At 35.7% G+C, this 6000-nt stretch overlaps 1 protein-coding gene across 2 annotated transcripts in view; it reads left to right on the top strand.

Annotated features, from left to right (window-relative positions):
• Window positions 1-480: 480 nt before the first annotated feature.
• LOC135687432 (hemicentin-1) overlaps window positions 481-6000 on the top strand; it is a 93447-nt gene continuing 87927 nt past the window's right edge. For both annotated transcript variants that reach the window (XM_065203988.2, XM_065203987.2), the window contains exons 1-2: window positions 481-628; window positions 1569-1658. The gene's annotated coding sequence lies outside the window, so the exon portion shown is untranslated. The remainder of the gene's footprint in view (window positions 629-1568; window positions 1659-6000) is intronic.

Genomic DNA, 6000 nt, shown 5'->3' with positions numbered 1-6000 from the left:
TGATCAGTGTTTTTTCATTTCTTCCTGTGTCGTGCTATTTTTTCAACTTTTTAAGATTTTCATTTGCCTCCAGCTTCATACCACTAGCTGTATATTTTGCTTAGTCCTCATTTAGCTTGCAGTTTATGACAAACAAAGGCCCACATTACTACAAATCGTGTACATTGGATAATATAGGGTGTGTTTTCAAGAGTATCAAAGGCAATTGTTTTATACAAAGCTCCAATGCACAATTCAGATATGTTACTCATAATTCTGCAAACTCAATCAAGGTATCTTGACATGAATGCATGAGTATATCTGTTGATAAAGTGAAATTGATTCTCTGTTGCCTAATCGTGTCTTCCATTATAGATAGTGACTGTAAACCACAAGTTGCCACAGGGGTAGAACACTGACCAAGTCGCTTCAAAGCAAGCACCATATTTGGATTTCATTATTGATGCACGAAAATATGACTAATCATTGGGAATCTGCAGAGGCTTTAAAAGACCTAGAAAGATAGACAGAGATGTCCTTGTTGTTCAACTGCTCTCAGTCAAGGCCATTGACACCACTGGCTCAACGATTTTCAACAGCTCAGCTGAAGATTGACTTGGCAAAGGAAGGCACCTGGTAATATAAGAAGGTGAACTTATATTTGTGCAATATAAGATGGAAAACAACTGTGTATGCTTTATAGAGGTTTTTCTAATATCAAATACATTTTGCAATTCACCTTAATTGGGGCAAGATTGTGTTCCTCTGTCTGGGTGTGGCATTCAATGTAACTTTAACAGGTGTATGAATCACATCACATGACCAGCTATTCTAATACTTAATTGCCAAATACGATAACAATGTGGATTCAAGTTTTATCTTACGGCTGATCTTGGAATTTTTATTGTAATATTGGATACAGTGGATGTCTTAGATCAGGTACAAGCAATATTCGTTTTTCCTATGAAGTTTCTGTTATTGTCTAAACATAGTTGTGATCATGCTAGAGGGCTACATATTTCTTTAATGGTTCCCAATAGATAAGTTCCTAAGGATTTTCTATATGAAAGCAGATGAAGATAATCGTTAATTTCTATAATATTATTCCTAGAAGCCTCACTTTTTAGTCACTATAAAAGTCATAGTATTTCTGTTTCAAGGCTTAATTGATAAGAAAACTATGTTTTGATTCACAACCCTAGACCACAAACCGCCAATAATAACGTTTTCCTGCTAGCAGTACCCTGAGGCTTTGAAGGCAAGATTTAAAGGTTATCTTCATCGTTGGTACTTTCTGATGTTTATTCAGTTCACAGTTATTAACCGTTATCAAGACATTACAAACATTGGCCTAACGAGAAAGGAAGCCACAAATCTGGCAAAATTGTCTTAACACCCGTGTTTCAGTATTGCTACACCTAAAGCGGAAATTAGAGTTAGATCATGTCTATAAAAATCCTCTTGTATACCTTTTGCACATGACCAAGAGTATAATAAATTTGGTTATTGTACATCTAGAGGCTTTTAAAAAGTTCTTAACATTCTTAAATGGTAGCTCTTAACAAGTTCATTTATCTTTCCCCAATAAGGAATTGTAGAAAATATCTGAGAGAGAAGAAGAGAAACTTTAGAAATTGAAAATCGAAAGATAAAGAGAGAGTGGAATCAACAGTGTGCTGGTAAGATGCCTTGCAGTTTTTAGTATTTTCTTTCTTTGTCTAACGCTTGCAATGAAAACTATCACGTTTAATGTGAGTTAATGCTTTTCTCTGTTTTAATGCCTTTCAATGTATGAAAAATAAGCAGTTTTTAATAGGAAGGTTTCTTCTGCATCTCAAAAGTATATGTAGACAATTCTGAGCTATGCAGCGTCTATATTACGAGTTACTGGCACAAGGGGCCACAGTCGTTGTGGTGCATTGGACAAGAGGCAGTGTAAGCTTGCAGCCGTTTTTTTAAGATCTGAAAATTCCAGTTTCAATTAGACCAAATTTATGCTTTTCTCAGATATGTAAGAATTTTATCGGATTATTCGCGCTTTTTTCCCTTCCAAGCATCTTGTTTTACTGCTTATTGTAATCTGTCTGTAATCTGTAATCTGTGACTATCTTCTATGATAATCTTTAAAATCCAATAATTCTTTTTAATGTCTACAATCTACACTTCAAAGCTCTCGTAATGGAGTACCGAAGTGTGACGTCATCAAAAATCTTTTTTAGTACTTTCTCAAATTTGACTACATAATGTGAAAAACGGCATAAAATACCTCTTAATTTGCAAAATCAGTTAGATATGTTCACAATTAAGCGAGATATGGCCAATGGAAGGTTTAAAGTTTGCCAACAGATCACTGTAATTCTGACCTGGTTCATAAAATTATGAACCATGACCAAATTACAGTGGTTAGATGGGGAAAGATCCTGTGGTTATTTGGCAATATCTTAGCCAATTCGTAATACCTTTAACTGATTTCATATATTTTATGATGCATTTCATGTCATGGGGTTAAACTTCAAGAACTTCAAACATTTTACGTCATCACTTTGGTACTATACCTGAAGGACATAAAAACAATCAAAGGTGATCTGATTCTAGAAAAGTGTTCGAAGGTGTTAGCCAGCGATCCTAATTGAATTTTAATGACTAGTTTAAGCGTCAGGTGTTAATAACATTGCTCATTTAATTGAGTTATCTACTATTACGAAAAACCAAGACACGCGTCAAGAATGACCCAGACGAGAACGAACATCATCGCCTGGCTACTTCATGTGCTCTATCCTAGAGTGATATCCAGTTCCTTTTCAATTTTAGACACTTCAAGTGCATAAGGGGTTAACTGGGGACTTATTAGTCAAACCAGGAGGGTGTTTAACGCGCCAATCTTCTTTTCAACTCAGTTTCTCTCTGCACGTAAAAATCCAAGAGCACCTTATTAAACATGCAGATATAGGCATCTGCGAGAAAGAATAAGAAACCAGGCAGGGACCGTGGAGCACATTACAGATTGTGGGTGCTAAAGCGTATTTAGGGGGCTGAACATACTTTGAGTCAAGATCAAAGCGATTTTTTGTATGGTTTTCATTCTCCGGAGTCAGGTGCCCTATCTTACAATGGTCTTTTGCATGAAGCTTCTCCACAAGCTACAGTCATAAATTAGGTGGGGCTAGGCAGAACTGTTACATTTCTGATGTCATTGAAAATATTTGATTGCGATTTTAAAAAGATGCGTTACACGGCATAATTTTCTTAAAAGATACGCCTCAAGACCAACTTTCAAGGATCAGCGTATGCTTCCAATTATAATACTGTAATGTTTATATTATTAGTATCCCGTATGTACATTAAGTCCCGTATGTAACCCGCCCCTGTCATTTCGTACACACGTGTTTTGTTAATCAGTTCTTAAGTATGGAGTTCATATACTGTTGCTTTTAAAGTTAGTAGCTATATAATCATGGAAATTTCTCAATGAACAGCTCCTAAAACATTATAAATACCCATCTTTAAGGAAAGTTATATAACAAGAGTTGAATCATGATTGGTCGTGTTTGGAATGGGAGCGTTGATCCAATAATTCTTAATCCTCAAAGCTTAATCATTTAGGAATCTCAAGATAATCCAACATACCAGGCTATTTGAAACAGAATCGCATGGACAGCTGAGCTGATCACAATCTTGAGTTTGGATTCTGTTGGCTGTCGGAGTCCAGTATTCGGTACAATTTATTCAGACTTAAATTTAAACAGGAATGGCTTGTGGACATGTCAGGCAATGGCGGCGCCAGCCACTAAGCTCTGGGGGGGGGGGGGGACAAACCAAAAAAAATTAAGCCACACCCTTTAAACCACCAGAAAACGCCCTTTTACCAACAGAAACTCCAGTTTTGTCCGAAGTTAACGCCTATGACTAACTTTTGTTTGAAAATTGGCAGTTTGAATATCATAGGATTACATCACAAAAAGCACGGTATCAAAATATTACCCCTCCCCCAACATTTTCTCATCGAATTTGGACGCAATGCAAAATTAGTTCTGCTGAGAACTGGGGGGGGGGGGACGGAGAACTTAATTTTTCGAATAATAGTAATAACAATGAATAAAGAAATGAAATAATAAGCATGGGCATAATATAAGGTGAATAAAAAAATCGAAGTGGTTGCCCAACAAACAACATCAATTGTTTATGGAAATTTTGCCTGACTGACTCATGGTAGATTTCTGCCTGATTATCGCTTTTTTGGAAACTTTTCAATGTTGAGAAACTACAGTTGCCGCTGCAGCCCCCTTATCTCCCCAGACCCTTGTCTTCTACGCCTATGTTAGAAAAGCAAAAGGAACAAAGCAATACGACGACGAGAATCCAATGTCACGAGATAAAATTTTCAAAATAAATTAAATTTAAGTAATAAATTAAATTCAAAGAAAGTTTTGCCGTGAGAAGTAAAGTTTTGCCGTGAGAAATAAAGTTTTGCCGTGAAAAAAGAAAGTTTTGCCGTGAAAAAAGAAAGTTTTGCCGTGAGAAAGTGAGTTTTGCCGTGAGAAAGTACGTTTTGCCGTGAGAAAGTGAGTTTTGCCGTGAGAAAGTAAGTTTTGCCGTGAAAAAGTAAGTTTTGCCGTGAAAAAAAAAGATTTGCCGTGAAAAAAGAAAGTTTTGCCGTGAGAAAGTAAGTTTTTCCGTGAGAAAGAAAGTTTTGCCGTGAGAAAGTAAGTTTTGCCGTGACAAAGTAAGTTTTGCCGTGAGAAAGTAAGTTTTGCCTTGAGAAAGTAAGTTTTGCCGTGAGAAAGTAAGTTTTGCCGTGAGAAAGTAAGTTTTGCCGTGAGAAAGAAAGTTCTGCCGTGGCACCTTTGGGCCACCGTACAGGGTGGTTTGTAAGGTAGAATCAGATTTGACCAATAGCCTCTTCTTCTTCTAATGAACCTTTGCATAGCTTTTTGAAAGGTTATTTAAACTAATTATGAAATTTAAAAAATACTTCCATCGTCGTGACCATTTACAGTTTCGTTTAAGTTAGCCAGATTTCTTTGAATGCCACTCATATGACAAACTTTTGATAATAACATTATAATTTCTGATAAATAGTTCAACCAAATATCCTTATCTTGTTTGAGTAACGAAAATAAGTTCAAAGAAAAGTTTTCAATCATGGATTTAGAAATCAGCTTTGCGAAGAAAAATTTCTAAGTCTTGCGTCATTTTCAGTTCGGATGAAAAATCTGTCATTAAGTTTTTCCAATTTCCGCTGCAAACGACATTTAGATCTATTCAATTAAAATGTTTTCGAGTTCATAAATCAATGTTGTGTTCTGGTCAGCAAACAAAGTGATAGCAAGCTTACTTCTAAAATGAATTGACAAGAAATTTTCTTATCCATTGAATGTGTGGCTCTTTCTTTTATTCATCCATTCATTGGCTAATTCATTCAATCAATCATATGTTTATCCATTTTATCATTAACAGCTGAATCTTTTTTTTGTCATTTATCCCTTTTGTAGTGATTCAGTTGCTTTTACTTATGCAACACACAAGTAAAATTGTGGTTCAAATTTAACAGGGTCAGGGTTGTTAAAACAGATCTATGCTTTTAAAAGGGAGGGAGAATAGAGAGAGAGTGAAGTCTGCTATTCATTCTTTTAGATTCTTTTATTAAAAAAGTTAAAGAACGTAGATGAAAAATTATTTTAGGGGGTGAAGACTCCCAGTAGGCATTTCACAAAGGCGTAGTCTTTGCTTTATTGAAAAACTACTGCTGCCTCCTTTTCTTAAAGAAGACGTGGGTTGCTATGAGAAAGGGAGACGTGACAAATTTGAAAATTCGAAAAGTTACGTAGTGTTTGCCCCTAAACCATGTTAATTTTTTAGCTATTAAATTACATCGTTGAGACCTAAACAGTATTCAAAGATAAATACATGTACAAAAGTATATGCTTCATTTCGCCTCTGAAGTATGCTTTGCTTCTGATCCTTGAATAGTCAAAGCTTTCCCTATCAGGCAGAGAACTTTATAAAAATATCTTACAATGA

This window comes from Rhopilema esculentum, chromosome 20 (genome assembly GCF_057945365.1).
Source record: "Rhopilema esculentum isolate cy_ngs chromosome 20, ASM5794536v1, whole genome shotgun sequence".
In the NCBI taxonomy this organism is placed as follows: Eukaryota; Metazoa; Cnidaria; class Scyphozoa; order Rhizostomeae; family Rhizostomatidae; genus Rhopilema; species Rhopilema esculentum.
Note: the sequence above shows the minus strand (reverse complement) of the source record. Positions and strands in the feature narration are given on the sequence as shown.